Source organism: Pleurodeles waltl, chromosome 7 (genome assembly GCF_031143425.1).
Source record: "Pleurodeles waltl isolate 20211129_DDA chromosome 7, aPleWal1.hap1.20221129, whole genome shotgun sequence".
NCBI classification, from domain to species: Eukaryota; Metazoa; Chordata; class Amphibia; order Caudata; family Salamandridae; genus Pleurodeles; species Pleurodeles waltl.
In genome coordinates, this window is record NC_090446.1 from 1,290,092,454 (window position 1) to 1,290,115,818 (window position 23,365).

At 40.5% G+C, this 23,365-nt stretch overlaps 1 protein-coding gene across 1 annotated transcript in view; it reads right to left on the reverse strand.

The window, feature by feature from the left end:
* Positions 1 to 23,161, reverse strand: part of LOC138246187 (serine/threonine-protein kinase SBK2-like) — a 137,516-nt gene extending 114,355 nt beyond the window's left edge. Inside the window, exon 1 of the mRNA XM_069200515.1 lies at positions 22,967 to 23,161. The gene's annotated coding sequence lies outside the window, so the exon portion shown is untranslated. The remainder of the gene's footprint in view (positions 1 to 22,966) is intronic.
* Positions 23,162 to 23,365: the final 204 nt, after the last annotated feature.

Genomic DNA, 23,365 nt, shown 5'->3' on the forward strand with positions numbered 1-23,365 from the left:
AAACTCATATTTCAAATAACAGAGCAGCCAAACTTAAAAGACAATGGGTAGGTCATGCTTTCTCATCTACTGGCACAGGGAAAAATGGAAACATTATACTGTCTCATAAAGCTTTAAATGTTTCTGTTATATCTCAAGAATTTGATGCTATGTGCAGATGGCTTATTATTTTGTTGTCCATTAACAAAATACATTTTACTATATTTAATGTTTATGCTCCCACTCAACCTGACAAATCATTCTGGAATGAAATATTAGCAACGTTAATGAATCTTTCTGATGAATATTTAATTTTTGGAGGGGATTTTAATATGATTATGGATCCTTTTATTGATCGCAATTCTAATTCTAGATTTATACCATCCACTATATTCTTGCAGTTTACCTCTTCGATTAAGCAAAGAGCGTTATCAGATGTTTGGAGATTGTGTAATCCCACATTACAGGAGTATTCCTTTTCCTCCCCTGCACATTCTTCCCAATCTAGGATTGATTATTTATTTGTGTCTCAACACCTTACACAGCATGTTTTGGGTTCGGAAATAGGACCTATATCAATCTCAGATCATGCTCCAGAGACTATAGATCTCGATCTTATACTGCATAGCCAGCCAAAGAAAAGATGGAGATTTAATAATTCTTTACTTCTTGATTCTAATTTTTCTCAACTTTTTGAAAAGTTTGGAACACAGTTCTTTTTGGACAATGATACTCCTCAGTTATCTGTTCAGATTACTTGCGATGCTTTCAAGGCAGCATCTAGGGATTTTATTATTTCCTATGTTGCCAACAAAAGGAAAATTGCTAGTAAAAAATTACCTCACTCCATGGATCACATCAAACAATTAGAAAATGTAGATTACTCTTCCAAATCTAAAAGTTGTCTTAATGAACTACTTCAAGCTAAGTTTACTTTCGACAAATATTGCTAATTCTTATCTTGTTACATCTAGTGCTAAGTACTATGAGGGACAAAATAAATCAGGAAAGCTTCTAGCAAACTACCTTAAAATTAAAAAGGATAGAACAGAGATAGAATCTACTTCCAATACTTCCAATTCTTTATTGCTTAGAAAGTATGAACTTTTAGAGGAATTTGTTTATTTCTTTATACAATTATATACTCTTGAATTTCACTCTTCACAGAATCTTATTAATCAATATTTGTCCTCTATTAATACACCTGTACTTCCCCTTTTTTGAATTCTCTGTTCTTGATAATGATATTTCCATTACAGAAATTCTCAATGCACTAAATCTTATCAAGAAAGGTGAAGCTCCAGGACCGGATGGGTTTACTTTGGAATTTCATTTGCTTTTTTCTAAAATATTAGTTCCAAGATTTGTTCAACTTTTTACATATTTCATCACAGCTAACTCGTCTGGAGGCTGTTTTTAAGATTTTTGAATTTGTCTTATACCAAAAGATAACAAAGATCCAAAGTTTTGTGAGAATTATAGACCAATTTCTCTAGTTAATTTAGATTATAACATTTTTGCTAAAATTCTAGCTCTACGTTTGGAACGACTTCACCCTACATTAATAGGTAAGGAGCAATCTGGATTTATTAAATAACACCTATAATCTGATAACACATGATTTTTTTTTATATTTTAAGTAAATCTGTCGGTTATAAAGACCTCTCTATCAGTAATTGCTCTGGATGCTGAAAAAGCTTTTGATCGTGTTAATTGGCTTTTTATTTTCTCGACACTTTCATGGTTTGGTTTTGGAACTAAATTCATAAATCTAATTTCATTATTATATTCCTCCCCTAGAGCAGCAATTTTTCGAAATGGTCTCAACTCTTCCTCTTTCTCACTTTATAGAGGAGTTCGCCAGGGATGTCCCTTGTCACCACTTTTGTTTGTTCTTGCTTTGGAGCCTTTTCTAATAAAACTTACAGCTAACCCAAAATTGCATGGTTTTCAATATGGGGAAAGACAAGTACAATTTTTGGCCTATGCTGATGATATTTTACTTTTTAAATCAAAACATTTGTCATCACTTCCTACTTTCTTATTAGAAGTAGAGAATTTTGTTCTATTTCGATATACAATTTAAATAAAGATAAGTGTGAAATACTTCCTTTAAATAAATTCTGTCTTCCTGGAGATTTTAAAATATCAAACTTTCACTGGAACAATGATAAAATTAAATATTTGGGTCTTTGGTTTAAGCCTTCTTTTAAAGATAAAAGTTTATGTAATGTTTTGCATTTATTTTCTGCTCTTAACTCTCTCATCTCTAAATGGAATCCTCTATATTTATCCTGGTGGGGTAGATTAGATTCTCTAAAAAATGATGTTGCTCCCTGTAGTCATTGGTTTAAGCCTTCTTTTAAAGATAAAAGTTTCTGTAATGTTTTGCAATTATTTTCTGCTCTTAACTCTCTCATCTCTAAATGGAATCCTCTATATTTATCCTGGTGGGGTAGATTAGATTCTCTAAAAATGATGTTGCTCCCTGTAGTCCTCTTTTATTTATCAAACATCCCAATTAATATCCCTTGTCATTATTTTAAGAAGATAAATTCTATTTTATGTAAATTTTTATGGAATAATGAAAAAACCCCAAAAACTAATGAGACCTAAACTTTTTGGAGGGGTTAATTTTCCAGATCTTCGCTCATATCATATGGCCTTCTCCCTCAAGCAAGTTTCCTTTTTATTAAATGAGGATGCCTCTAATATTTCACCATTATGGGTTGAAGCTGAAAAATCATTTTTTTTCCCCTGTAGATTTCCGGAGGTTTTAACTCTAACACATAAGCTAGCATCTATTTTGAAAAATTCCTTCAGAATTCTACAGCTGATTTATGCTTAATATAATGGAAGCAAAGTGCAGTTTCTGAATTCATCAATTTGGTATAATAAATACATTAAGTTGAATAATAGAATCATTTACTGGAAAACGTGGCATTTAAGGGGTGGGCACGCCAATTATTAGAAAATTAGACTCCTCTTTCTTTTTGTACAGGCACAACATCATTTTTCTTTTCCTTCCTCGTTTGCTAGAAAATATGACGCTATAATACATGTTGTTAATAGTTCATATCAACATTTTCCAGCTCAGCAAACATCTACTGTTCAACTGTCTCAAATTAAACATATTCTATTACAGTCCCCATGAGCTTCTCGTATTTATCAGGTGATTACTGCTCTCCTGAGGAAAGATCTAAATCTATAATAGAATTGCAGTGGTAGAAAGATTTCGATACTTCATTTTCAACTTCTTTATGGAGTAAGGTGTGGATTAAAATTGGAAAATCCTCAAGAGCAACTAAGGCAATTCAAACTTTATTCTTTATCTATAATAGATTTTTAAATACACCATCATCTTTACATAAAATGGATTCTAGTCTTTCGTCCACTTATTGGTCCTGTAATAAGCCGTTCTCAGATGTTAAACATATGCTATTTGATTGTCCTTTTACATTTCAGTTTTGAGTTAAAGTATGGAGCCAAATAAATATTATATTATATTTAATACTCAAATCACCTTGTGTTTTAAAATATATTTTTAGGCATATCTTAATTTTAAATTTATTATTAGCTGTTGCTTTTTAACAGATTACTAAATCTTGGAAGGATTCTTTTAAATTACCCTTTCAAGCTTGGTGGTATGGTGTATGTTATAACCATAGACTAGATAGAGCTAATGTGTCCCCCTTATCCCTTGCTATTAAACGAGATATGCTATGGACACCCGTTACAAATTACCTAAACTCTTTGGCTTACACTTCACATAATAATTGTCCTAGAAATGAACAGGTTTGTAAACCTTCATGAATTCTTTTCCATTACATTTAATGTATTTACCTATATTTTTAAAATTCCCTATATATATATATATATATATATATATATATATATATATATATATATATATATATATATATATATGTCTCTCAATATATTAATATGTAAATTGTGCTTCTCAAGAGAGTATGTATTTTCTCATGTAATTGAAATGTTATTGTAACATTTACTTATAATATCAATTGCATTTATATACTTATAAAATATTAATAAACTTTCTTTTTAAACTTAAAATGTATTCATCGTTGCATGGAAGTCCATCAGGATGAAATGCTTAGTAGAATCTTGAAAGCTAAAACAATTTCCACTTGGCACATATCCCCTACCTTTCTTTGTTCAATGTGTGTTTTATTGTCAACTCTGCCGTATCTATTAAAACCAGGTACCATCATTTATTACTACTGATGCTTTTGCAAGGGTTGCAAACTTTTAAAAAATGAGTTTCTTCCAACGCCACAGATGAGGGTAATAAGATCTCACTTCCCATAATTGCAGGTGCTTCAAGGTGCTTCTTAAAAGGTGGGATGCCGACCCGCTGAACTATTGAACAATTAAGTAGCCTCATCCTTAAGAAGATTACGCATTGCCATACAGGAAATGGTGCCAGTCTCTGAATCATTTTTCTCCCGTCCTTTCTTCTTTCAAGGTTTACATATTCTTGTCACTTGAGCACTGCGCAGTCACTTACTCACTTGTGTAGCATCCTTTATCTTGTTTTTTTATGTTGACTTCATTATATGTAATAGCAATTCATTGACGAATGAAATACCTTGGTGTTACCTCTGTTTTATATAGTATGATTATTATTAATTCATTTGAATGGGCTGCAGTTCAAGTGTCCCTAAATATTTTGCTTAAACCATTTCTGTGACTCTGCCTGTTTGTGGATTCCCTTTCTGGGTCAGTTTGACAGGTGGGCTGGTTGCGCCTCTCACTAGACAGTGACACAAAGGGAGCTGGGGTGTAGTCTGCATTTTCTGATGAGCCATCTGTGCTAAGTGGGTGGGGAGGAGTGGTCACGCACACCTGAAAGGGCTGTGCCTGCCCTCACACAATGCAGTTTCTAACCTCCTGGTTTGTGTCTGGGGCCTGGCCTGGGCAAGGCAAGATTTCACAATCAAGAGACTTTCCTTTGAAGTAAGCCTAATTCAAAGGGCAAAATGGGTATAAGAAGGGCACCCAAAACAACAGACTTTAGAACACTTGTGGAAAGCAAGAGGAACTTCTGTCTGGAGAGGAGCTGAAGAGCTGAGGAAGAAGAGCTGCCCTGTCTGTGCTTTGTGGAGCTATCCTGCAGTTGCTGCTTCTGCCTGTGCTAGAGGACAAAGACCGGACTTTGTGTTGCCTTTTTTCTTGTGAAGAACTCTCGAAGGGCTTGATTTAGAACTTGCCTCCTGTTGTTTGAAGTCTCATGGACAGCAAAGACTTGTCTCTGCCAGCACCTGGAGCCTCTGATGAGACTCCTAGTCTGCCAAGTGGTTCCAATCCAGTTTCCTCGGACCCTGAAAAGAAAAGCTGGCAGCCCAAGAGTGAGAAATCCACACACAGACCACCATGCAGGGAAAAGATGACGCGCCGCCGGCTTCGCAGCTGAAAATCAACGCTCGCCTGCAACGCCACTGGAAGATCAACACCTGCAGCTGGAGAAACGACACGCAGCATCGCTGACGGAGGCTGGTGAGATCATAACCTGCGCTGCGTGGTTTTATGATCATCGTGCGGCTGGATTAATGATGCAAACACCACTCGGCGTGTAAAAATGACGCAAGGCCTGCCCGGACTCGAGAGTGCTGACCAAATCAACGCATTGCTCTTCTGCGGAGAGAAGAAATGACGCACGCCAACCTGACTAAAGGAGAAATGACTCAAGGTCTTACTCGTGAATGAAATTGATGCATCGCAAGCCCTTTTCAACGCACACTCGCCCATGCGGGGTTATTTTTGACGCACCCAAGGTCCATTTTCACGGTAACAGCGTTAACGTTGTGTTTAAAATTACATGAAGACTCTCTTTACATTTTTAGTGATAACTTGACTTGTGTATTGTGGATTTTTGTCATTTTGGTCTTGTTTTGTTTAGATAAATATTTTATTTATTTTTTAAACCTGTGCTGTGTCATTCTGTAGTGTTTTCATTAAGTTACTGTGTGTGTTGGTACAAATACTTTACATCTAGCACTCTGAAGTTAAGCCTGCTCCTCATACCAAGTTACCAAGGAGGTGAGGGGGGTTAGCTGAGGGTGATTCTCTTTTACCCTGACTAGAGTAAGGGTCCTTGCTTGGACAGTGGGTAACCTGACTGCCAACCAAAGACCCCATTTCTAAGAGGCCTTATAAACACCAACTTATAATAACAAAAATGACGCTAGGGCGGTGCAAGATGGTGCTAGGGGCTTGTAGTTATGCCCCTCACTGCCTTCTTACAAGCAATTCTAATTTTCTTAGCTATGCTTTCTGCTTTTCCTTCCATACTTGGTCAAACCTCTGCCTATTTACATAAGGTATTTAATTGTTTCAGTATTATGATTAGTTTTTTTCTTTTTTGCTTCTATTATTTTTTAATGGTTTAATTCCATGAGACCTCATATTGTACCCTATCCTGTTTCTATATTAGCCATCATGGAGTGTCTCTTTGCTTTAACCCTGTATCCCACAGTAAAGAAGGCTCATGGCATTCTAAGGTGCGTGAGAGTGGCCAAAGATATTATTACATGGTGTGCCTAATTTCCCACAATAATCTGGTGAAAGGACCACCAAGAAGCAAAACAAAAGGTCTGGTTACGACCTTGGTGGATGGGATACTCTATCAAAAATGTGACGGATATCCCACCTGCCGTTTTACATAGGATATAATAAAGCTTGTAATATAGCGGGTAGAATATCCATCACGTTTGTGACGGAATATCCCATCCGCCACGGTCGTAATCAGGCCCATAGACTCCTTGAAAGTGTTTTCACCTCGCTCTTTGGTTGCGTGGGCTGAGACAAAGACTTACTCTATGTGAAAAGGTGTATGAATGTCAGAGTGTGCTTCAACTCAAAGTAATACAGGCGAAGGAACAAATAAGGTGAGACTCAAACCAGGTTAGCAGAAAAAATCCTTAAAATAATGAACATAAAAATGATAATGTGAATTAGGGGAATATAACCTCTTTAGAGCTATGATACGTAGAGGTGTGCGAATTTTCCCTCCTTATCTGTTTCACACATTAAGGGGTTTGCTGGGAAACAACATAAGTAAACAAAGTTGTGCAGTTTAATTTTATTTTCTTTGCAAATCGACTTCTTCTGCATGCAAAATGGGAGAAAGGGGATTAATGTAAGAAACTCAACAACTTTGGGAATTTAAAAAAACATGAACTTCTCCAATTCCGCTGGTAGAATTTTTAAAAAGAACAATACAAAATGTTTCTTGGGATAAACATTTAAATTGAAAGGATTTAAAAAAGTATGTGCCAAATTAGTGATTTATCCAATGGTTACTATGGAGGTACTAACAACATTCTCAGATGCCGTTTGGGCTTGAATGCATGGATAACAGAAAAGGACAACCATTTACATGATGTGACCGCGCCTAAATGTTGTGATAATTGAGTGTGAGGTCACTAGTTTATTACTTGCCACTTTCCTTTCGAGAATTCAGAATGCAAGTGCTATGTTTGGTGGCAGGAAATTGTCTGTGCTTTGTTGTTATGCTACTGCAGTTCAAAAGTCACCCATGTGCTGAGCTTAGAATCCGATGATCTGGGCTGTGCATAGTGAGGACAAAGAATCACCTGCTTAACCAGTGTATTGTAGCCATCCTGAAAATGGCCACAGGTTTGCACTATACAAAGCCTTTAGCCAAGCGATTTATCAGCATATTAATGAAGGCTAAGGCAATGACATACCGTTATTGTACATTGAACTGCATTTTAGGTACTCGTTAGCAATTGGGTTTTTGGTTGACTGGAGTGTAAACATTAGTCAAACAGCAACCACAATCCTAGTCAGAGTAAGTTTCAGGAAACCCCTAAATTAACCTTTAATCACCCTCTGGGAGCTTCTCACAGGGCAGTCAGGCTTAACTTAGAGGCAGTGTGTAAGGTGTTTGTGCAACACTTCAAACAGTAAAACAGTGAAAACACCACACAAAATGAATCCACATCAGTTTAGAAAATTAGAGTAAAATTTAATAAATAAAAGAAGTACAATCAACAAAAATCCAATAAATAGAACTTAAGCTATGATTTTTTAAGAGAATAAACTACATAATAGAGCTTAGAAGCAAGAAGCTCCAACTACGGATATCTAGTCGCTCCAAACCAGGACAAAATCAAAAGTTCAGGTCGACTGAGATGGTGTGCAGGCCAGCTACAGGGACCCATTTAGGCCCACTGAATCAAAGTACCTTAAATCTAGTTGTGGAGTGTTGTGTCTATTCCACACCACACAGTGCCTGGTGATGCATCAGTTCTGATGTTTGGGGAGGCTGCTCTGTGAGTTCCTGCTGCATTGACATTGAGGATTCAGGCACTGGGGATTGTGATGTGAAGACTGGTGTTGACAATGCGTTGTGCAGTTGAGGCCATGCATCCGTTCCGATGAGGGCAGAGGCTGTGATACGGAATTTCGTAGTCATCAAGGCTGCCATCAGTGGGGATGCGACGACCCTGTGCCAGGAAAAGCATTGCGGTGGCAGTTCTAAATGTGATGTGCCGGTCCCTAAATATGAGGTGCAGCGGCAATGTGAGTCTGGTTGCGTCGGCTCCCTCCCATATAGTAGAGGTGATGCATCCGTTCTGTTCCTCACAACAGCTGTGATGCAGTGATTCTGATTCCACTGCACAGAATACATCACTTTCACTGGAGCAAACACCTTAGGCCTACTTCCAAGGGTCCAGTACTGGGGTGACATCACTTTGCAAGGCAGACTCATAGATGACAGAGTCCATGTGCAGGAGCAGGGTGGTTGGAAGTCTTTTATGTCCCTGAGACTACGAATCAGGAGGCCAGTCGGCTAGCCCCTGTAGTCACTCTGGGTTCAAGTGATTCAGGTCCAGTTCTTCTCACCCAGGTAAGGAAACAGCAGACAGTAGGGCAGCATATTAAGACTGACGTCCAGCAAAGCAGCAGCCAGCAGAGTAACAGTCTTCCATCAGCACAGCAGTCCTTCTTCCTGGCAGAGTATTCACAGTTCCAGAAGTGTAATTTAAGTGGTGGGGTCACGGGTCCACTACTTATACCCAGTTGGGCCTTTGAAGTAGGGGAGACTTCAAAGACAGGCCTTTGAAGTGCACAGACATCCTGCCTTTCCTGCCCTAACTCCAGACTCACTACATGGGTTTATGCAGCCCTTTGTGTGGCGACAGAAGACAGCTTATTCATGTGTAAGTGAGGATGTGGCCAGCTCCCCCCTCCCATCCTGCCAGCATGGCCCATCAAGGCCCATCGAGTCACAATTAAGTTCCCATTGTGTGTGGCTCTCCCGGAGGAATACACAAAGCCCAGCTGTCACCCACCATGGACAAGTGATCTGAGCCAGGCAGCAGACACCAAATGGCCAAATTAAGAAAATGCCAACTTTCTAAAGGTGACATTTTCAGAATTACAGCTCAAAATCTGACTTCACCATAAAATGTGATTTTAGATTTTGATTCCAGAGACACCAGACTTGAAAGGCCTGTCTCTTCCAGATTTTTAAGATGTAATAAAGTAATCCCAATGTTATCCTGTGGAAGAGCCAGGCCGTGCAGTAGTGAGAAACAACTTTGGAAGTTTTTCACTACTAGGACACGTAAAACTTAAAAGTACATGTCCTGCCTTTTAAATACACTGCACCCTGATCTCTGGGTTGTCTAGGGACTGCCTTAGGGGTGGCTAATATGTATCAAAAGGGAAGGTGTGGGCCTGGAAAAGGGGTCATTTTGCCAGGTCAACATTGCAGTGTGAAACCGCACATACAGGCTTTGCAAAGGCAGGCCTGACATGTGGTTTAAGGGCTACTTCACACGGTGGCGCAATCAGTGCTGCAGACCACTAGCAGTATTTAATATACAGGCCCCGGGTACATGTAGTACCACTTTACTAGATGCTCATAAGTAAACTAAATATGTCAATTGGGGATAAACTAATATTACCATGATTAGGGGAGAGAGCACAAACACTTTAGTAGTGGTTAGCAGTGGTAAGGTGCATAGAGTCCTGAAACCAGCAAAAATGAGGTCAGAAAAGTGGACGTGGTAAGCAAAACTTTGAAGGGAAGATGACTCTAAGGATGTCAGGTCAAACAGTACTGTTTTCTAAAGTCTCTTGTGATAACAATTTATTAAGGCTTGTTTGCCAAAAAATGGTGTTCATTTGTTTCCCTGATAGTTATGCGTACCTTCGAGTGCATACTTTACTTAATAATAGAGGTTATTTGAAACATTGGCACAGGGGGCATCCTTTGATTTCTATGTAGGGGCGGGGGCGTTATGATAAAATTAGTAGCAGATCGAATCCACCCATTTCATCATTCCTCCTAAGGTAGGAAATGTAAGTATTTTTTGCACTGAATTCTGTACCAAATGAATTTGAACAAACCAAACATACAGAAGTCACACTATAGTGCAATTTTCTCCCTGTGCCTCAAAGCATTAGAACGGACCTCCAATAGCCATGATACAGACAATGTTCACTATTCCTAAAAACAATTGTGAAAATCCCTGTGCACAGTTTTTGTTGGCTGTGTAACACCTAATTGAGAAAATTGTATTTGAATCAGATTAAGTAAACTTTATTTGTTCTATTAATTAACATCTTTGCAAAATCGTATTTACTCATTCGAACACATTGGGTAATTTTGGTAATGTAGAAAACTGTAAATTCACTATAAAGCATAAAACCCTAGTGCAGATATTCTATTGAAAAGAAACAAAGCTTTAGGTTCTACTGTGTGAAAATGTGGGATTACACAAGGGCTTTGAAAACATAGCAATTTGCCTTTTCAAGGCCACATAATCAAGCATTTGTAATGCAATGGGACTCGCATTTGCTCTAGTTGGAGCTATTAGCCTTGTAAACTCCTAGCCGGACTTTTCTTGCCACACAAATTGAAAATGAAAAGTAATACAGTTTCACATAAGCTGGCCAATTCAAAGGGCCACCGCATCAGCGAAAAGCAGCACACAAAAGAAAAAAGAAATTCGCTTGCAGTCAAACGTATTGGCAAAAGTGCAATTAGCCATGTCACAGGAGAGATGTCCAAGGCGGTAACTAAACCACCCCAAGGAGGGACAAACGTGAAGCATTTACCAACGAAATAAAGGATTTTTGAAGGGCAAGCCCATGAATGAGTGATAGTGATGGGCATGCGGTGGCGTGGTTAAAAGCTCAGATACATAACAACATGTTGGAAAAGCAGCGCTTGTGTGCTGCTATGTCCAACTTAACAAGACAGGCTCATGCAAGACATGTTCTGAAAAGCTATTCCCTACAGATGATGTTTGTCCAGAGAAGGACAGCACATGTAGGAACAGATTTATGAAAAGTGGCGCTGCACCTAGTGGAGCGCCACTTTTCTTGCGCTCCTTAGTGCCCCCCCAAGCACCATGTGTGCCCCATATCTAAGATACGGCGCACCATGGTGGTAGTTAGGGAAATAGCGTCAAAAATGTTGACGCTAGTTCAGTGCTTTGCAGGATTATTTGAAGCTAAATCTGCAAAGCACCCATAGGCCCTTTGAAACCAATGGGAGCCTCCTTTGGCATTAAAAATCCCTGAAAAATAAAGCCAAGAAATCAGTTAGATTACTTTGCACCATTTTTACGCCCCCGTAATGGGGGAATGCCCCCTTTGAAAACATTATGCCTGGCCAGGCATAATGTAGCGCAAAGGGTTACAAAGTGGCGCAATGCATGCATTGTGTCACTTTGTAACTATGGCGCTGCATTTTTTGTCTTCTAATGCCACATTAATGTACAAACATGATGCTAATGTGGCACTGAAAGGCGCTAGGACCTCTTAAATCTGGGCCTTAATTTGTTAATTAACGAGGTAGACATAAAACGACCTTATTAAAATTGCATAAAACATACATATCTGGCTGCCTAACAGAACAGCAGTTGTGTTAAAAAGATTAATCCTAAAAATTAAATGTATAAAAATGTATAGTCATTTCTGGAAATTGAATCAAAATACTTATAAAAAAACTGACTAGGGATCTGGAAATAAAGTGGACATGATTTGATTCATAGTCACACTGTCCATAATCTTCTGATTAATTATGTATACCATGAAATGAATACCTTGTATTGTAACTGGACTTTGTGCCATTAACCTGGTCATGAATATATGGGTACCCATTTTTTGTTGTTTACACTTATTCCTTTCCTGAAAAGCCACTAGTCGCTTTAATTAAAAGTAGTTTGAAATACAGAACCTAAAACCATCTCTCAGTTGTCAATCCAACAATATCAACTTGTTATCCACAAAGGACATTTTAAAGCTTTTCTCTCTCAACCACGCCAAAACAATACCCCTTCCCCCCTCACAATTCGTTTAGTAAAATAGACTTGCGCATTTAGCCAGCTCTCTGACCAGCCGATCCAGATACTTGTTGAGGCCGCAAATAATTTGGCAGTGTACACCTTGCAGACACCTCCCACAGTGCTGGTTTTCGTTCGGTCACCAAGTCTGAGGAAACAAGAGCGTAAAGCTCTTCCACGCAGGTTGAGCAGGTAGGGACACAAAAACATCACGTGTTCTAATGACTCGCTGTGATAGCCGCATCTTCTGCAACATTCGCACTTCTGAGACGTCTTCTTGCATCGACCATATCTCAGCAGTGCCATTAGGACCAATACAAACCCCAGCCTCGTGAATTTGCCTCTGGTCTCATGTTTCAGGTTCAATCCCATGAACCAGAATAAAACGGGGAGAGAACAGATTTCAGATCATTTTTACTATTTATACAATATAAAGTTGATAATTGTACTTCCCCTTTCAAATTTGAAATAGGTTCTGTACTTAAAGAAATATATATATGCCTTCCCTTTTAATCAAATTAGAAGCAGGGTTCAAAATTACTTTGTTTTCTTTTTCTTTAAAAGGGAACGTATTAGTCACGTTTTATTAAAATCTCGGCGACTCACAAACAATAATCAAGACGTGTTTTGCAATTGATTTCACGGCCTCTTTTTGTCCGTTTTTATTTGATTCAAAATCCTTTCAATGGCTTAAGCTGAAGCAATGTTTTTTTGCACTCGTGCAAAGTTTCTCTGATATGGTGCCAGCTCTTTTCTGAATTGATATATTATTTTCCAACAGCATGCAACACTACCTTTTCATTCCAGTCCCTAGAAATAGGCAGGCATTTACAGTAGAAGAAACACGTACATTAAGAAGCCAATAGATTAAGAGGTAGAACATAGAAAAATAGTTATGTGTGTGTGGATATAAAAAAAAGAAAGCAAAGGAGGTTTACAGATATTGATAGAGATAGGATCAAGGACAAACTAGAAAAGAAAGGCAGCATGGAGAAATGTGAACTATACACATAGAGAACTATACACATTCAGAAAGGGAAGAAACTGAAATAAAGATGGAAATAAACTAAGTTATATGGCAAGAAACTGAAATAAAAGGGACTAATGCAAAAAATGGTAAAAAGAAGGAAAGAGAAAGAATGAGTGTGAGAAAGAGAGAGTGAGAATGAAAGATATGAAGAGAGGGGTTTGAAAGAGAAAGAGAAAAGTGGATTTAACAGCCCGTTTCTGTGCTATTCTGTCAATGTGCGTTTATTGGGAGTGTGTTATAATTCACGCCAGTAATTGTATTTGTGTACGTCTGCGTGTGTTTAAGTTTGTCTGCGGGTTTATAAATAGGTATCTAGCTTTGTGTCTCTGTCCTTGGTCTGAGTATGTGTTTGGAATTACGAATATGCGCTCGTCCGTGTCAGTATTTCTGAGTCTGTGAGTCTTTCCATGCCCGTGCTGATATCTTTCCTGAGGGGATTAGTCAGATGGGAGCTGAATGTTGCTTGTTTTGGTGAAAGTAATATACACAGGGATACGGCAGACATCAACACATCCCTATTAAAGCAAGAAACCTGTTGAAGGAATTAGGGAATTCCGCACGGGGTCGAAACGTATACATGCTTCAAAGCCCAGACTTCAAGGAAAGCTGGTAAATGCATGATTTAATTCCACCATGAGAGTTTCAGTTCTTGGCCAGCCTCAGCTGTTACAGCAGCACCAGAAAGATTTAGCTCTATACCAGAAAATAATACATTAATGGGACAGATCGCCCTTGCCAAGTGATATTTTTCTCCTAATGTGTAGAGTTAGCAGAGTAGAGTCAGTATACTCTGTTCGGCTATACAATTATTTAAAAAATATATGTGGTCGTCCTAGCAGCACTCAGCTACAAGTTCTAGTTAATTAAAACAAAATAGCAAATAGTCTTGAAAATACGACATGCATGTCAGACTGTGGACGTTTGTGCTCAAAGTTCCATTCTTTAAAGTAAACGTCCTTAATGTGTGAATAATTATTCTTCCCCGATCTTTCCACGATATTATCGGGTGGAAGAGAGAATTCCCACGTTTTGCTCAGACATACATACACCACACGTGTTGAAACTTCATATGGATCACTTTTACAATGACATATAATTTTTCAGTCCTGATATTGTTCCAGAGATTCAAAGTCACAGTCTTCGAGGGGGTGAAGAAGAAATACAAACTGTCTCAAACTACATCATTTATTTATCGCGTTTGTACAAGTGGGTGCAGCCCGAAAGGTCGAAACACGGCGCTCAAGGAGGAGTTAAAGAAGGCGACAAAAAAACGATTTGAAAATCACGATGATATAAGTGGGTCTCTTGACATGGGTATCAGAAGGGGAACAGAACAAAGTCTGGCCAGAGATCTGAGTCCAAAGGGTTTCCTGGCTTCTAGTAAATTACTGCCTGTTTGCCGGAGTAAAAGAACTAAGGGGCATGTTTATGAGAGGCTTCTGCCACCAGAGCTTCACTTTTTTGACAATCTGGCGGAGCAAGCCTCTCAGTCATATCTATGGGGCTATGCAAAGCCACTTTGCGTGGCTCTGAATGGCGCCACAGATATGGAGTAAGACAAAGCAGCGCAAGTCGCTGCGTTGCCTTACACTGCACCAGAGAGGCATCCATGGGTATTGCGTTTTTTTTTCCCCATGCACCACCCATGGAGATTTACTTAATCACTAAACCTGGGTCAGCTTCAAAACTTGATGCCCTCCCCCCTCCGAGCAGACATAACGAGGTGAAATATTTTCATTTTTCCTCATTTTTTCCTCTTTCCATGTGTGCTGCATTCTACAGAAAACATAGAGAGAGAAAATGCATCTCTGGGTGGATTTTTGAAGGACGGTGCCCCTTCCTGCACAAAAACAATCCAGAATACAATGCAGACACCCTTGCAGCATGGTGCAAAAATAGCTGCAGCGGCGCTGGGCAGCCAATTGTGCACCAGCGCAGGGGAAAGGACAGGAATGCACCGGATTGCATAAGTAAGGTGCATTCCTGCCCTTTCGCATTGGTGTAGGCCAGCGCCCTAAGAAGAGATGCGGTGCTGCCCTAGGCCAATTCCCCATAAAGAAGCCTCTCAGTCCCTTGAGCGTAGCATGGTCTGCCATTGAAGCCTTCCTGGTTTGATGGCTCTACGGTGAAACCAAGACGGTTGTGTGTTTGAATTATTTCCCAGGGAAGATCTGGTGCAGTTGTTTCTTTTTTTGCTAAAGACAAAGCACGTTTTGCTAGCAGCCTACTGAACAGAAATGTGCAATTTGTCCAAAACCGAGCCAAGTTCCGCTTCTAAGAGGCACATTAATTCCAGCAGGCCAGGTGTAGTGCACACACGAGGATTAGCCTGCAAATCTGGAAGCCGTGGCCCATAACTGGAGCCGAATTTTCCTCTGTTCAAAGGAAAGAAAAATCAAAACATATTGTTTTTTCTTATATTAATGGTATCTGAATATGTACGTTAAAATAAAATAAAAATGCAGCTTAGTTCATGACATTACACTTATTCATTTTTGATCTGTTTACCTTTCTAATGTACCTTACTTAAAAAAACAGCCAGTGTGCTTAAATTGAATTCAGAGCATTTTCCATTTTAAACTATCTCATCCATCCTCAGTCATTTTCTAAGTCTGAGCGTTATGGATGCCTGTGCTAAACGTTAAGGTTGATTTTGAAAGTGACTTCACGGTGTTAAAATTGTACGATTGGGCAGATTTTCCATAGAGTCCTGGAACCTTTGCAGAAAAAGTGCAGACAATAACACGATGCTGAACAGGAAGCCGGGATCCACATATTGGTGTCTTAAAGCACATGTCAGCAGCGAAGAGTAAGCTAGCTCGGCCAGTTAGTTCCCTGCAGCTGAAACATATACCATCCGCAGTTCACAGCTTTTGAACACCAGGATGACCAACTCTGCCATTTTTCCTACGGAGATTAATCGAATTAGTACCCAGTAGTTGTGAGTTATTATTCGCAATGTATGTATTAACCCTGGTGCATGCTTTGAAAACGAACGCAAATCGGGTTGTTTTTGTATTTTCTACATTAAGAGATCCCTCATTAGTCTCCAGAGAAGTGGCTCCTGATTTCCAAAATTACACACCTGCCCCTTTTATGGCACATTCGGGAACTCGACTCGTCTCCGGACAAGTTTTCTGATTTCGATCTTATCCCACCCCCCAAAAAATTTGACTGTTTTAGAGGTTTTCTGGTACACGAGGAAACGCCTCACTAGTGTCAGATAAGAGTTCCGTCATACTTACGGAACACGTATACTCCAGACGTCTAGCAATGTAAAATGAATGACTTTCAAAACATTTGTCCTGGTTCGAAACCAGGCGCCTCTATTTACACACCCAAGGTTGTGGGCTCGATTCACAGCGGAGTTTTCCTCTCTATAAGTGTGCCTTGCTTGTGGATATTCAGGAGTGGGTCTCACCCAAGTCAAGTGTAAGATTCACAACGGATTTTTCCTCTCTGTAAGTGTGCCTTGCTTGTGGATATTCAGGAGTGGGTCTCACCCAAGTCAAGTGTAAGACATGTACTTACAAGAAAAGATGTGTGAATCCGACAATGTGCACATCCTCTGATATCATTTAATTTCTATGTGCCTCGTTTCCTTTATTGACAAAATGAGGGGGACCTTGGAATTAGTACAAATTCCTTTACAAAGCTTCTTACGAACAAATGGAAATTGTGCACATTTGTATACGTCCTGGGGGGTCTGATTTATTTACAATGCATAGGTAAAGGCAAGTGGAACTATATATGTCCATAAAAAGGGTTAGGACACAGCTAAAACGATATTTAAACAATTATTGACACATTATTTTGAGCCAGTAACGAAGAACGCCAGTCTGTCATTGACGGCTACTTGAGTGTGCCTTAGGGTTGAACCTGTGCAGCCATCATCGGCATTATCATGTGTGAACCGAGGCACACTGGCTTAAAGAGATGGGAGCTACGGCACTGGAGAACATGGAGTAACATGCATCATGCTGTGACTAGCATGTGATTTTCTCTGCCCCTTTCATTATGGGCCTCTCAAAGACCAGTGCATATATCACTTTGTGTGATAATTTCGTGGCAGCCATGTCAGCAGAAGGTAAGCGCACTAATTTCCTTAGGGAGGGGATGTGACGTTCTTTGGCACTACCTCCTTCTCTTATTGGCCACTGAAGGGTTTAAGCGCACTTTAAATTAGCGTTGTCCATATATGGCAACACCCAGTGCAGAAGGATGGTCTAGTATATGGTAAGTATGATGCGTCATCTTTGCTGAGGTAGCATTAATACAAAGTGTTCTTTACAACACTGGCCGGGCACAGCACTTTATTAATAACTGAGTGCTTATCCTTACGCTGTACTTTTTCTGAGCATCAGAAAGCATTAAAGGTGGGTCTGGTGGCTCAGTGGACTAATGTGCCCACTGTAAGGGACTGTGTTCAATCTCATAGTCATAGGTTCAAATGCTGTTTGGTCCACTCAACCTTTCCTTCTTCTGGGGTCTATAAAATGAGTACCATTGAGTTGGGTAACAATAAACATCTGTTATTCATGGCCAAGATACACTTCTGGGTGATCTGTGCTTTACAAACCCATGTTATATTAGTACTCTGTGACACGTCACCTGCATTTCCCAGGAGACTTTTTCACCTGTTTAGAAATCACATGCCCAAGCCATAAATTCTCCTGTCTTGGACAGCTCACCTTGCCCTTAATTGAGGCACTCTAGCTTTGAATAGGTGTGCTCGGACTATGAATGAGTGCTGTACAAAGCAGTTTTTGCACTGTAAGGCTACATAGCCCTACTACAGCACAAGTGCATTATCTCTATTGTAATTCCATGCTAGTCCTGTGTTTCTGCCTTTTAGCATCATCTGACTCCATTCTAAGCCACTCCACATTATCCTATCGTTCTATCCTTTGCTGTGTCATTCCAATCTAGCTGTGTATTGCACCACTCTAGCCCTACCACTGTCCTAGCCGTGTGTCACTCCATTCTAGCTGTGTCACTCCATTCTAGCTGTGTCACTCCATGCTAGCACTATATCATTCCATTCAAGTAACGTGTCACTCCATTCTAGCCATGTGCCAATCCATTTCAGCACTGTATCACTCCATCCTTGCACAGCATCACTGCATTCTAACCATGTATCACTCCATTCTAGCAGTGTCACTCCATTCTAGGCATCTGTCACTCAATTCTAGCACTGTTTCACTACATCCCATCCATGTTATTTCATTCTAGCACTGTATCACTTCTTTCTGGCCATGTGTCACTCCATTCTAGCAATTTATCACTCCAATCTAGCACTGTATCACTCCATTCTAGCAGTGTCTCTCCATGCTAGCACTGTCACACCATCATATCCCTGTCATTCCATTCTAGGCATGTGTCATTCCATTTCAGCACTGCATAAGTGTGTCCACAAAACTTTTAGAAGCACAGCACAGTGAGGTGCAACAAACCATTTGCACATAACATAATTTTCTGCCATTTAGCAGTATGTTAATGCTTATGCTGCTTCCATTCCTGCATTAGTAGGCATTCATGAGGGAGCTCAGATTGCAATTTGCCTAATTTATATTACCAGTCAGGTCGTATTCCAAAATCCCGTGAATAAACAGTTTGCGGTGCGATCCATTGATGCACAGACGCATGGCAATTGTACTCATTCAAAAACAAGCTTGTGTGCAAATGCCCGCTTTTATTTCGGCGCAGGTGCAAACCGATACAGCGAAATACCTGACATGATTTTAAAATGCATAGGATTAAATTAAATAAATGAAAAAAAACAGAGGCTCACGGAATCACTCTTCTATTTCACAAAAAAATTGTGTTTTGTGACTGACCCCAGTTAATAAATCTGCATTTTGACAATAATGCATACTTCAAAATGAAATGTACTTGTTTCTGCAGGTCAATAATGTTGCTGGTCGAAATTCGATGCGGTTCTTAGAAGTTTCTCCATTTCAGAAGAAGGCAAACCGGGCTGCGTTTGTTTTCTCATTGCACAGGGCCATCACAGTACATTTCCAGCTCCTCGTGTAGGCTTTGTGCATATGTACAGGTGAGCAGCTTGAGCATATGTCCAGAGAGTGCGAGCAGCTTTGGGCACATGTTTATACTCAGTGAGCATCTTAGAGGACATGTGAAATTAGTGCTATCAGCATGAAGCAAATGAAATAAAGTATAATCTTTGTGCAGCAGCGTGAGTAGCTTCCAGGTCATGCATAAAGTTTGAGCAGTTTAGGAATAATGTGAGCACGATGGGGTACACGAGGAGACGCTGTGAGCAGCTTGAGGCGCATGTTTGTACAATTTAAGCATCTTAGAGTATCTAGACAGACCCTGTTGTCAGCTTGAGGCATAGAGAGCGCGAGCAACTTGAGGCACGTTCACAACAGCGCGAGCAGCTTGAGGAACCTGCACAGACTGCGCGAGCAGATTGGAGCACCTGGACAGACAGCGCGAGCAGCTTGAGGCACGTGCACAGACAGTGCGACTACGTTGAGTCACATGCAGACAGCGCGAGCAGCATGAGGCACAGGCATAGACAGTGCGAGGAGGCTGAGGCACACACACACAGTGCCAGTGAGCCAAGGCACACCAACAGAAAGTACTAGCAGCTCGGTGCAGTGCAAGCAGCGTGTTTGGAACTCAATTAGTGGCCCATGAGTTTGGACCTCACGAAAAGTGGAGGTGGGTCACCGGAGCGGAGTAATGAACAAGAAAGGGACAAGCAACAGGCAGTGAGAGGTATTCTCTATTGCATTATTAACAGCACTCTTGCTCGGGATACGGCAATAAAAAAAGTGATTTACAACTGGTGTGTAGATGGTATGTTCCCTAACATATGGCTCATGCAGCAAGTTCAAGATACAGCTCCAGCGGGATCAAAGGAAATAATTCAGCAAATCCATCAGCATAAATTGGTCGAAATAGATGCTGATTAACTCTCACCTGACTTTGATTTAACAAGGGTGCTCACAAGTCAGAAAATTACATTAAGAGATTCATCAAAATGTTCTTGTCACGTTACAGGAGATCCACTTAGCTGTTCTTGTCATATTATTTTCTGGACAACCGATTTATATGATTAAATTATAATCTAATCACTCTAATCCCTGAGAACTCGACCTGTGAATTGCTTGTGTTTTCCTAGTAATTTAAATTACCATTTAGGATTCAGTCGAGTGCATGCATTGCACCACTTTGTAACTGTGGTGTGGTGTTTTAGGCCTTCGAATGCCACACTAGTGTCAAATAAATTGCGCTAATGTGGTGTTCAAATGCCGGAAGGCCCTCTTAAATCTGGACATAAGTTTTAGCGCGTAGTGTGCATCACACAAGTGATGCAGAACAACGCTAAATATTCTTTCAGTAATTTACTTTCCAGCGGCAAACTTGTTTAGTGCTGGAAATTCACTTGAAAGTAGACCAAAGCAGCGCATAGTGCTGCTTTGCATTACATGGCGCAAAGGAGGCGTACCATGGGTAGTGCATGTGTCTTCCATTGCAACCACCAAAGGTTTCAGACGCTAAGCCCTATTTACTTGAAAAAGTAGACAAGGTTTAGCATCAGAAAATGGCACCTGTTTCAGATAGGCGCTATGAAGGAGAAATGCTTTTTTTCTCCTTTATTTCGCTGACTTTGCATGTGTGCTGCACTGTACAGAACACATACTAAGTGGGAAAATGTTTGAAGTTAGTCTAAGCATAGTGGGCATATTTATAAGCCCCTAGCGCCACCATGCGCCACATTAGTGTCATTTTTTTTAACGCTAACGTGTCCCAACAAGGCCAAAATCCTCGCACCATATTTACAGAGTGGTGCAATGCATGCATTGCACCACTTTGTGACCCTTTGAGCTTCATTATGAGCCAGGTAGAATGTATTCAACGGGGGCATTGCCCTATTAGGGCGGCAGAAAACATGGTGCAAGGAAATCTAACAGATTTCCTTGCATCATTTTTTACTGCACTTTTAAAGCCTGCTCAGAGCAGGCGTTAAAAGGGGGCTTCCATTATTTATAATGGGCCCCAATGTACTCTGCAAGAGTAGCGCCAATATTTAGGCGCTACTCCTGCAGAGTACATCAATCGCATCAATACAAATTACGCTATTGCCCCCTACCCTGCGCTATGGTATCATAAACACGGCGGACACATGGTGGTGGTAAGGGGGCACTGAGGGATGCAAAGAAAGTGGCACTGCACTAGTTGAAGCTCAACTTTCCTTAAATATGCCCCAGTATTTTTTACCGGCAAGGTATCCTTCCAGTACAAAACCTATGCTAGGCTCACAGAGACACTCTTGCACTATGGTGCAAAGGTGTGTCCGTTGTGCACAGCTGCACATGTCTGCGTCGGCGCTGGGGCGAGGGGAGGAGAGCGCCATATTTCTGTAATTTGGCGTCTCCTGCTCTCTGCTTCTCACGCAACACAATAGCGGCTGCTGCACTGTGTGACAGACTAGTAAATCTGGCCCTTAATGTCATGAGTGCCCTCCATGTTACATAATGCATCTCATTTCATTTATGGAACTCAGTCTGCGCTACCTGTGTTTGTTTCCTCCCACACTGTATGACGCAGTTCCGTCACTAGTCAGTAATAGCGACGTAGTCGTAAATAAATACACGAACAAACGCGTCCCCATAAAGTTATACTAACTTCACACATTTTCTGTGGAAATATTAAACAGACTGCAATTGCCCTGGGATTTCGCATTGTTCAATACAGGGTAAACATTTTCCAGAAATTGGCATGTGGCATGGATTTGCTGAGCAGCTATTCAGAAAATTCACCGCGACGGGGCCGGGTGCACGTTTCTGAACAGAACGTATGTGACCAAATATGTGAAGGATTTGAATTGCCAAAAACTAGGGAATTAAACGGAAAATCTGCATTTCCAGAGATAAAATATGTGTAAATTTAAACTTTACCTACTGATGGTTGTAAAACACTCTTTTTTCATGTATGTAAATGTTGGTTTTTAATATTTTAAATGATATTGTCCCTTAACGTTTCCTATCTATCCTGTTGTACCATCTTTCCAGGGATTGGGGGGCATGGAGTGGATGTGAAGCGATTGATGCAATCACGTGTGCAATTCATCGCAACACAAAACACACATACAATTTTTGTGTTACCATTAATGTGCGAATGTAGCTTACAGCCTTTGGATCCATACAGTTTCCCGATTCGGCACTTGTATGCTCTTTCTCATGAAGAAAATGTTACCGACTTTAACTCTTGGGATCAGCCCCTTCTTGCACTTCATTCTCTCATTTTAAAACACCGCTCAGGGCAGATGCACAGCAACAGAGCTTAAGTGGACTTGTAGAAACATAGTAGGCGAATTTCACCTTCCTATAAATTTTATCCGCATTTTTGGACAGCTTTGCGATTGGTCTGCTTGTTCAACGCAAGAGGGTCCCAAATACATAACTGCTGAAAACACTGCTGCTGTAGTCAGTGGCGGCAGATTTTAAACCCTTTTTGTATTGCAGATTTTACCAGGGAGCAATGTGACGGAATCCCCCCAATTTAAGCGCGCATTCGCCTTCTTTCCTCCCTGAAAGATTCCCACCCTGCAATCACTGAAATGTCTGCCCCTCACCTGTTGTCTGGTATCGAAGCGTGACTCGACTGCCTCCTCTGCTGCCCGCCCTGAGCTTCACTGGCAACCTCTGCAGGGTGAAGAGAGTGGGCACCTGCCAGCCGCAGCCAGGGATTTAGGCTTGCAGCAAAGACCGCCTACTACGCGCCAACAAGCAATGAGATTGGGCCCCTGCCCACCTTTTCCGTCTCCTCCTCAAAAATCTCAAATGAGGGTGGCTGGTAGAAAACAGGCAGATGGGTCGGTGAGGGTGTCTGAAAAGCCAATGGACGTAGAGAATATTTAGAAATAATCTGACGCATGGTGTTCTATTTTTTGGGTTGATAGTGTGTCAGGGCTGATAAAGCCTAAAGTGCCCACTTCATCTCTGGCCTAGCTCAGCCAGCAGGCGGCCAAGGT